This window comes from Gopherus evgoodei, chromosome 1 (genome assembly GCF_007399415.2).
Source record: "Gopherus evgoodei ecotype Sinaloan lineage chromosome 1, rGopEvg1_v1.p, whole genome shotgun sequence".
In the NCBI taxonomy this organism is placed as follows: domain Eukaryota; kingdom Metazoa; phylum Chordata; order Testudines; family Testudinidae; genus Gopherus; species Gopherus evgoodei.
Window position 1 is genome coordinate 109,290,994 of NC_044322.1, and position 10,411 is coordinate 109,301,404.

Below are 10,411 nucleotides of genomic sequence, written 5' to 3' on the forward strand. Positions count from 1 at the left end.
AATGTTAGAAAGTATAACTGTTCAGATACCCTGTCAAGGCTGATTCCCCACTCTGGCACTTTGAGTGCAGACCGTGGGGGCCCCCAAGGATTCTAAACATTAATACTGGCCACTCCAGGCTGGTATTAAACTCCCAAGGTTACAGCTTCTCTCTGACCTTGGATGGGTAGATGCTGCCACCACTCAAGTGCAGAGCCCCTTTGAAAACCCAGGAAGGCACACTCAGGAATTCCTTCCTGTGGGGTACCCTACAAGCCCTTTCACACACCCCTCTGGGGAAGAATTGAGAAAGAAAAAAAAAATCAGCTGCTGCCACCAGCTAATTACACAACATGTGCACAAACCTCTTAAAACACAAAAATCCAATTCTGTTCTTAAAAAAGATAAATTTTATTAATAAAAAAAGAAAATATATCTGGAAACTTAGGCATTTGCTAGATTAAAAAAAAACAGCTACAAGGATTAAGCATCAAGAATAATTTTCTTGAGGTCCAGCTTAAAGGTTACAAGCAAAACAAAAGCATCTGGGGTTAGCACAGAGGAGTCCACAAGCCATAAAGAAACAAAAAGAGATAAACCTAATCGTGTCTTCCTAGACATTTCCTGATCTACTTACATATTTGGGATTTCAAATGAGTAGTTTCTAGGTATGATATTAATGATTTTTCATACCTGATTTTTCATACCAAAGCTTCTTACAGCATAGTTGCTCTGTTCCCTCTCTCCAGAGAGCAGCAGACAGACAGACCAAGGGGAAGTTTTTTCCCCCAATTTTAAAAAGTTCTAGCCTTGCCATTAGTTCTTTTGGCCAGGTGCCCATTCACTTCCTTTTACCTATGCATAGAAGTGAGACATTTTAACTCTTTACAGATAGAGCAATTAGATAACAGCTACTAAAAGAAATTTTATAGCTACTGGCTAACAAAAGAGAGCTACTCCCTCCCCCTTCATTTATCACATACCCTTAATAATTGTTAAGTAATTCAAATGTCCACTGTGTACTATAACTAGGGCATCTGGTTTTAGGTTTTAACTGATAAACACTGATACAAAAAATGAAATTGGTATTTATGCAATAAACATTGGAAATGGTCACTTGCATCTATGAATTTGTCTACATGGAGCAGTAATGTGGACTAGCGGGGGGTGATTTCTAAAGCACACTCACATATTGCACATTAATTGGTGCATATAGACCCTGCTGGTGAGCCCTAAAGGTTCCCTAGTGTACTGTTTGAAATAGTACTGTTAAAGTGCACTACGGAACTGTATAGATTACTCATAACAGTACATACTACTCTTATGAGTAATGTATACAATGTACATTATTCATTACAATAGTATATACAGCACAAAGAACCGCCAAAAACCTGTTTTTTTCACATCTACCTAAAACTCAAAAATTGCTAACAAAAGACCTCAGAAATGAAATTAATAACCCCCCCAAACCCAGAAGCCCTACATATAACTCAGTGACTTGTCTTTGGGGTCTGCCCATCTTATGATAACTCTGAGACCTTCGTTCAGATTTTGAGTTTGGTGCTGTTGAATGATCTCCTAATCAGGTCTAGCAAAGAGCCATTGTTTCAACTGCAGGTAGGTTAAAAATTCTCCACAGTTCAAATTACATTGTTTTGACACTTACTCAAGTGGTTCAAGATCAGTATTCTGGAAAAGCTAGTCAAAATAGATTAATTTGTTAAATTACCAACTGGCTCTAATGTCCTGTAAAAATCCTGGTGTGAAATCAGAAATACCAATTAAACTGAACAAAGAGAAGATTATATTTTCTTAACCTATGTCTGTTATATCTGTATCTACTACTCTAGCTTTACTCTCATGAAAATATTGTTAAGGATGCAGCCATCAATGCCATCAAAAGCCTGCCTGTTATGAACCAACTCGATGATAAACCGACTTACAAGGAGCTTAGCCTTGCCATAGATGGAGTCCCCAATGGAAAGGCCCCAGGAAAAGACTGTATATCATCTAAGGTCATAAAATGCGGAAAACCTATTCTACTGCAACGTCTTCACAAGTTGCTCTACCTGTGCTGGAAAGAAGGCAAAGTACCACAAGAAATGAGAGATGCCAATATCATCATCTTCTATAAAAGCAAGGGTGACAGGAGCGACTGTAACAACTATCATGGCATTTCCCTTCTTAGTATTATGGGCAAAGCCTTTGCCCGAGTTGTCCTGAACAGACTTCAGAGCCCTTGCAGACAAACACTATCCTGAATCACAGTCCAGCTTCAAGCTGAAAGGTCTACTATCAACATGATCTTCTGGCTGAGATGACTACAAGAGAAATACAGAGAATGCAACAAAAGCCCCTCTACATAGCCTTCATCGGTCTCACAAAGGCTTTTGACTTTGTCAGCAGAAGTGGACTATTCATGCTCCTAGAAAAGACTGGATATCCCCCCAAGCTCTTAAGCATGAGTTGATCCTTCCATGAAAGCATGTATGACACAATCCAATATGGTGGCTCAGTGTTTGAGGTTTTCCAGATTCATAGCTGAGTTAAGCAAGATTGTGTACTTGCCCCAACTCTGTTTGGGATCTTCTTCTCCCTGCTACTGAAACAAGCTTTTGGTTCCTGAATTGAGGGAATCTACTTGCACACAATATCTGATGGAAAGTTGTTCAATCTTGCAAGACTCAGATCTAAAACCAGGACTCGAGAGGCCCTTATCCAACACTCCTCTTTGCTGATGATGTAGCAGTGACAACCCACACAGAAACTCATCTTCAAAACCTAATGGACAGTTTTTCCAAAGGCTGCCAAGACTTTGGGTTTCCTATAAGCCTATAAAAGACTAACATAATGTGCCAAGGAGTTGAGGAAGCACCCTCCATCAAGATCAACAACTATGAACTCGAATTGGTGAATGAGTTCACAAACCTAGGGCCCACTATAGTAGTCAACTTTTCACTTGAAACAGAACTCAACATCCACATCAGAAAGGCCACAACAATGTCTAGACTGAACAAGAGTGTATGGCAAAATAAACTGACAGAACTCACAAATATCTGTGTGTATTGTGCATGTGTTATCAGCACACTTTTGTATGGGAGTGAGAGACGGACCTTATACTCTCATCAGGAAAAGAGGCTCAACAGCTTTCATATGCCTTGCCTTCACTGAATCTTTGGAATCTCCTGGAGGGAGAGAGTCACCAACACTGAGGTGCTCAAATGGGCCAGCATGCAAACACTCCTCAGACAGAGATGCCTCCACTGGCTTGGGCATGTGTGCTGAATGAATGATGGGCACATCCCAAAGGACATCCTCTATGGCAAATTGGCATCTGGAAAAAGACCCAAAGAATGTCCCAAATTGCATTTCAAGGATGTGTGCAAGTGAGAACTCAAAGAAATGGACATGGATGTGGACAAATGGGAAGATCGCACTCAGGACCGCAGCCTTTGGAAACAAGAGGTTAACAAAGGTCTCCAGAGTTATGAGAGGAAGCAGTCCAGCTTCGCAGAGGAGAAAAGAGCTCACAGAAGGCAGAGCCCAAAAAGAGTCAAGACATCACCTTTAAATGTGACAGGAGGCAGAGATTGTCTCTCTTGAGTGGGTTTCCTCAGCCACTTTCTTGGCTGCCATAAAACCAACTGAGTAAAATTCTCTCTCTCTCAGGGTCATAGACCCATGGTCTCTCGAGACTGAAGGATGCCTACTACTACAATCTGTATCTATGCAATGTGGTGGTGAGAAGTGTCTGAGATCAAAGCTAACAAACACTAAGTTAATTATCAGAGGGGTAGCCATGTTCGTCTGGATCTGTAAAAGCAGCAAAAAGTCCTGTGGCACCTTATAGACTAACAGACGTTTTGGAGCATGAGCTCCGAGGAATTATTCACCCATGAAAGCTCATGCTCCAAAACATCTATTAGTCTATAAGGTGCCACAGGACTCTTTACTGCTTTTAAGTTAATTGTTTTACCTTAATAAAGATGGGAGGAGCAAATCCCCACATTTTTCTTTCTGCCCTGCAGCAATTTAAACTTAATTCTGTTCCTTCTAATGTCCTCTTCCTTCCACCCTCTCTCCCCTCCACAAAAAACAAATAAAAACAACATTACACGTTCTAGTATTGCTAGAAGTGTGCACATGTCTAGTGCCAACATAATCACTGATTAAGTTTGTGCATAAAATAGGGAAGAAAACAATGGAATCAGGTTGGCTTCTCTTCCATTAAAAACAAAGGAAAAAGTTCTGTGAGTACCAAGTGGATCTGGATAAGATCAGTCAAGATACTCGGTCAAATTCATCCTAGCCATAACTGCGCAATGTAGTTCGACAGCCGGGACGAACTTGGGCCATTTTACATAAAAGCTTTTAACAGTAAAAAGTTCCATACTTCCAGTGCCCATATACTCTCATTTCATTTTGTAATAAGCAACAAAAAAAACAATAATTTAGTGCTATTGCAAAGCACTAATTATGCCTTTGAATGCAAATACATATTGTATGCCCATCAAGTGTACTCACTTATTCAACCAACTACTACAGTAGCAGACTGAAATACTATACCTAGAAGGTGGTTAATTTACTGTTCGACTATATTAAGGAAATTTAAAAGCACAGTGGCACAATCAGAGCTTTTGACAGGATATTGTTTACAAGCATCATCCTTTAGGTCATGTACTATTCCTATTTGAATTGTGATAAGATCAAGGTCCAGTCTGATCTAATCTGTTTGCTGGACATTGTATAAATGCATAGGACAAAGTGGTCAATAGCCCAAAGAGGGTTACAATCTAATCTGTAGGATTTTGATAATAAAACGTCCTTTTCACCCCATCAGCTTCAGGCACTTTGCACACCTGGCCTTTCTGCTTAGATTTGACAGGGCATTTCTAAAACTGAAATACTTCTGTGCTTTCTGATTTGTACCTCAGCGCTGCCCAGAGAGGCCAGGGGCTGATTCATTGCTGCAGACCCGCCCAAGCGAGTTTAGTTTTTCAGGGCCGCGCTAGCACAGACAAGCGGGGGCTGCAACCCTCACCCTGTGGCACCCGTGCAGCGGGGAAAGAGAACGCGAGGGCCCCACGCAGCTCCACCGACTGGGCACGGCGCCCTCGGATGCTTTTAATCGCCTCCTGTTTCACAGCCCCGTCCATTGCCTGACGCTGGGGGCAGCCTCCTTTCCAACCCTGCGCGGGGGCAGGCGGCGCCCTTAGGAGGCTGTCGCTGCCGGGGGCGCCCCCCAGCCCTGCCCTCCCGGCCCCCCCGCGCCCGCGGAGCCAGGAAGGGGCTTCACACGCGGGCCCCGCACGACCCAGGGCCATTGTCCCGGGCGCGTGAGGTCACAGAGGGCCCCGCGTTCTGTGCCGCGCCGTGTCCTGGACACCGAGCCCCGCCGCGGGGCAGGGAGGTCGGGGGCGCCGCGGTGAGCATGGTGCGGGCCAGAGCAGCTGCGGCTCCCGCCTCCCTCCTCCTCCTCCTCCTCCTCCTCCTCTGCTCTCTGTGCGGGGGCGACACGCAGGCGGGCCCCCCGAGGGAGCCTGGCCCAGGTAGGGAGACGTCCCTGGCCCTGCGTGGGATCCCCAGCCCCTCGGGGAGCCCACCCCGGGCTGCTCCCGGGCACCGCAGGGTGCGGAGCCGCAGCCCCACGAACACAGACTGGGGCGGAGAGGGGGCTGAGCCTGGCGGGGAGCAGCTCTCCCAGCGACTCCGCCCTGCAAGGCCCGGCTTTGCACAGGCAGGCGCGGCAGCTCCCCCTGGAGGCAGACCGGCCTGGCGCTCAGCGCGCCCTCAGACCACAGGTGCCGATAGGTCACTTGCCAGGGCTGGTGCTGCTTCTCCCTCCTCAGGGCTTCACCTCCAGCGCAGCACAGGGCAGCTGATGCAGTGGGTTCACTTTATACAAACGGGGGGCGTGGCTAATGCAGGCCCCTCAGGTGGGCAGAGTGTTGAGACTCCCCTCTCTTCCTGGGGGATCCTCTCCTTAAAGAGAGAGCAAGGCAGGGCATGGAAGTGTGAAGAAGTAAACTCTGATTGAGACTGTAAATTCGGTGGGCCAGGGATTGTTTCCTCCAGGGGTTTTGTGCAGCCTCTAGCACAATAAAAAGGCCTCAGTCTCAGTGGTGGCCCCGGCTTCTAGTGTAATAATACAGGCATGGCCACACTGTGGAGCTGTGATTGCAGCATACCAGAGCTAGCTTTGCTCTAGCTAGCCCAGGTAACAGTAGCAGTGACATGTCTGCAGCACAGATGTCAGCACAGGATAGCCACCGGAGTATGTTTCCAGGTTCTAGGTGGGTTTGTACAGCCCCTGCTGAGGCAGCTTTGTTACTATTGGTACCTGGGCTAGTTAGATTAATGCTGGCTCAGGTATGTCTACATGGGCTGCAGTCACACATCCTGACTGCAATGTAGACATATCCACGATAACAACAACAGGCAGGACATTTGTGTTTTGTTTATCCTAACGGCTCTTTATGGGAGAAAACCTGCCTCAATAGAAACCCTGCTCAAATTTCTAGTTATATTCCAGGGGTGTTTTGCAAGTGTTCACTACTAAAATAAAATCATATTGTTTTTGTAGTTCTCTCAAAAAATGTAAATTTAATTCCCAATAAGATTTTCTCTGCAGTTCTTTTCCACTGATACTTCCAAACTATTCCATGTGATTATTCATGCTGTTTACTCTATGATACCAGTTTTTTTAAAATTTATGTGACTATTCAAGAAGAAAAAAGGAAAACTAGGCCTCTGGAAGTTGTGTGCAATATCAAAAGAGTATGAATATTGGAAATTATGTGATTTATTACAGTAATTCACTAGCAGTGAACAGTATATTTCAAGTATTAAGGTCCGCCAATAAATCATGGCAGCAGGAAAAGTACTAAAATAACTGCATTCCATAATGCACTGTTAAATACCATATAGCTATTGTAAAAATATAAATATTTTATTGCATATGCTTACTGCCTGCTTCGCACAATATCACTATTATAATTATGGGACAGACACAAAGTGAAAAGAATATTTTTAACAAGGGCTCATATGATGCAGCTGTATCCATTCTTAATCATTCATTAATGTCTCATCAAAGGAGTACTGTACTTTTTGTTTGTTTCATTTACCAAAGGTCAGCATACTTGGAAGCAATTGTCATACACCATTACAGACCTTTTTACATATTTTTCTGGTATTGTTCTAAGCCATCATGTGCGTAAATGAGTCAATTGGTATGCAGATTGTCTATCATTAAAACCATTTCAAAATCAGCTTTGTCATTGGTTTAGAGTTGGAACTTTAGATTCTTGTATATACTTCTTGAATATATTGTGGTGTTCATAATGGGTATGGTAGGTGGCTATGTCAAACTCTTAAGGGCCCCGTTTTTTCAGTGGGAGTTTTGCCTGAGTAATATAGCCTTTATAATATAGATAAGATTACCAATGGTATCTTAAACCACAGTGACCTGTGCCAAAGGTTCACGCTCCCTGAGGCTACAATATCAGAAATAGCAGGGTGAGAATCACAATTAGAAATATCATTAGGTTTGGAGACTCTAGGAGAATATGAGGAACAATAGTAATGAGCACAACGACATTCTCAAGTTATCAATTGCCCTTTTATTAACAATTTCGTTAAGCACATGAACAAAACCACAATTACTAAGACATAACACAGAGATAGAAATAAACCACAAAACATCTAACATCAAAGATTTTATACTCACATCCCCAGGGGTACCATAGAGATGGGTATCTCTCAGCAGGTGGTCATTTGTGGAGGATCTCCTTCCTGTTGGATTCTTCCTCCTTTATTCATGTTGAGGAACCCCTTTTATTCTGTGTTACAGTCATAATCCTTATGCATATGCATGAAGGTTCCAACCCCTTTTCCCTTATCTGGACTTCCACAGCCCATTAATGTTGTGGTGCTTCCTTTTCATAGACTATCCTCTTAGCTCTCCTTATCTTCATTAACATTTTTATCAACATGTCCCAAAAGTAACTTGCTGTCATTGCAGAGTTTCCCATGATGTTACAATCAGGCATCTTGTGGTAGTGATGGGAACATTGTGGCATATTTTCTTGAACATCACCCATTAATACATCTTTTACAATAATCTTATAACTTTCCTAGTATAGGGTTACCCTTGGGTCAATAGACATGTCAGCTACTTTCAGGCCTAAAGCTTGATATGGCTAAGCTGAAATTTGACAGGCGTCAGCCTGTAGACCATGCTTTATTTACAGCTTTTTCTTACTTATATACCTAACAAATGTTTACTAATAATATATATTTATCAATCCTATACTGCTATAATACTGTCCTGCATATTCCTATACTTCTACCTTCAACTTAAATCTGTTCATCACACATTGGTTACATATGAATTAACCACAGCAACAGATAACACAATTATATATGATGTTTAGCTACAGTAAAGCCTGCAGGATTAAATATGCACAAGTTCCCTTTTCTGGACTGATAGCTCTAGAAACTTCATATATATGCAAATATCAATGAGTATTTACAGGGAACTGATGAAAGATATTCTGTAATTGTAGTAAAAGGGAGTTGTATTGGCTTCTGAGAAATAACGTGGAAAGCAGTTTATTCATGGAGATTTATCATCACTACAGCCTTTGGAATTCTTATATTGTTTAAATAATAAAGCAATGGAAATGGCTGCTGCCCCTCAGTTTGCCAGAGCTGTTGCTTTTGGCACCTAGAAGCACCACAGCTTTCCTACTGGATTGAGCACACCACCTGCTAGCACAAGGGATTATGGAGCTGTCACATTGACTTCATTGAAGGAACAGATCCTTATTGCTTGGTGTATAACAGTGTAATAAATACCGTGGCAAGGGATTTAGCATGACTAGTTATATTTTGGAAATATCTTAACTATATTTATGATTCAGATAATAGATTCTTATTGTAAAATGTTTCATTTTCAGATGCACAAGGTCCAGTCCTTTCCAAAAATAAAATTAAATCAATGATTAAGTTACTCAGTAAGTAGCATTTATTTTATCTGAATTTACAATATTTATTAATTACTATGTGAATGCAGTCTAGAATGTAATGTCTTATGTTATGCTTAAACTCTAAATCCATCACAGAAGAGCACTCAGCTAAAGATTTCAATAATGATGTAAAAATGGGTCAAGACAATCCACAAAATAAAATATCCGTAATAGATCTGGCAACAATTTAAAGTGTTTTTAATCATTTTGCTTCTTCTTGTAATGTTGGGCGCTTCTACAACATAGACAAAGGTATAATTCGAGCTCAGGTAGATGTACACCGCTAGCTCTGCTCAAGCTAGTGCACTAAAAACAGCAGTGTGGTCACAGTGGCATAGGCAGTGGCTCAGGTTAGCTGCCCAAGGGTATACTTATGATCTCAGCCATGGCTGTACTTGGGCAGTGAGCCTGAGCTGCCACCCATGCCACTGCAGTCATACTACTGTTTTCATTGTGCTAGCTCAAGTGCAGGCCTACCCAAGCGGAAATTACACCTCCCAGCCACAGTGTAGACAAACCTACTAGTAGTAGTTCTTGTAGGGGAGGGGGGATTTCAACCATTTTATTTCTCTGTTGTTATTTTTCCCTTAGACTTCATCTCTCTTCAGAGACTGCTGTTGTTTACAATCTGAATATGTAACAGGCTCTAAGATTTTTGTACTGAAGAACTGTTTTGGAAAACTGCCTTGGTTTTCTTTACCCAGGCAGAAAGGGCAGCAGGGGAATGAATATCTTAACTCAGAGGCTGTCTAAATAGAATACAGAATGTGTTAATGCTTGTTATAAAGAAGTTGGTGTCCAAATACCAAAAAGGCAAACGGTCTCAAGACCACTGGGGTCACAAACAGCCAGCCAGACCACAGCAGTTTCTAAAATTCTCAATTGGAGCTCTGTGCATACCTCCACTCAATATAATTGTATAGATTCAAGGCCTAGCTCAGATGTCCACTTTGGGAAAATGCTTCTTCAGTCCCTCTTCCATTTTCCATTCTTCTGTCATCTCCAGAGTGAAAGTGTGTGTCATACCAGATGTTAGCTTCATCTGTGGGAGTAATTTTATGAAGGAGAAAACTACATTCACTCACTTAACAATAGCTGGAGTTTGATGAAAATCTTAATGTCACAGATTCACACAGTGCCTCCTTTCACCCTCTCAAAGTTCCCAGGTAACAGCACCTCTGACACCTTCTTGTCTCCTCAAGCATTCCAACCTCTCGGGCCTCTCGTCATCGCCTGCCTGGGATGGAATCACATAATTCTCCCACTCTCAAGCTGGGCCCTGGATGACAGTTCCCTGGTACTAATCATGGTTGACTCAGCAGGTCTGACTTAGTGCCTGCAGTTCTGTTCCCTCTGGAAGCAATGACAATGGTAATTAGAGACCAAAAGCCTTCTTCAAGCAAAGT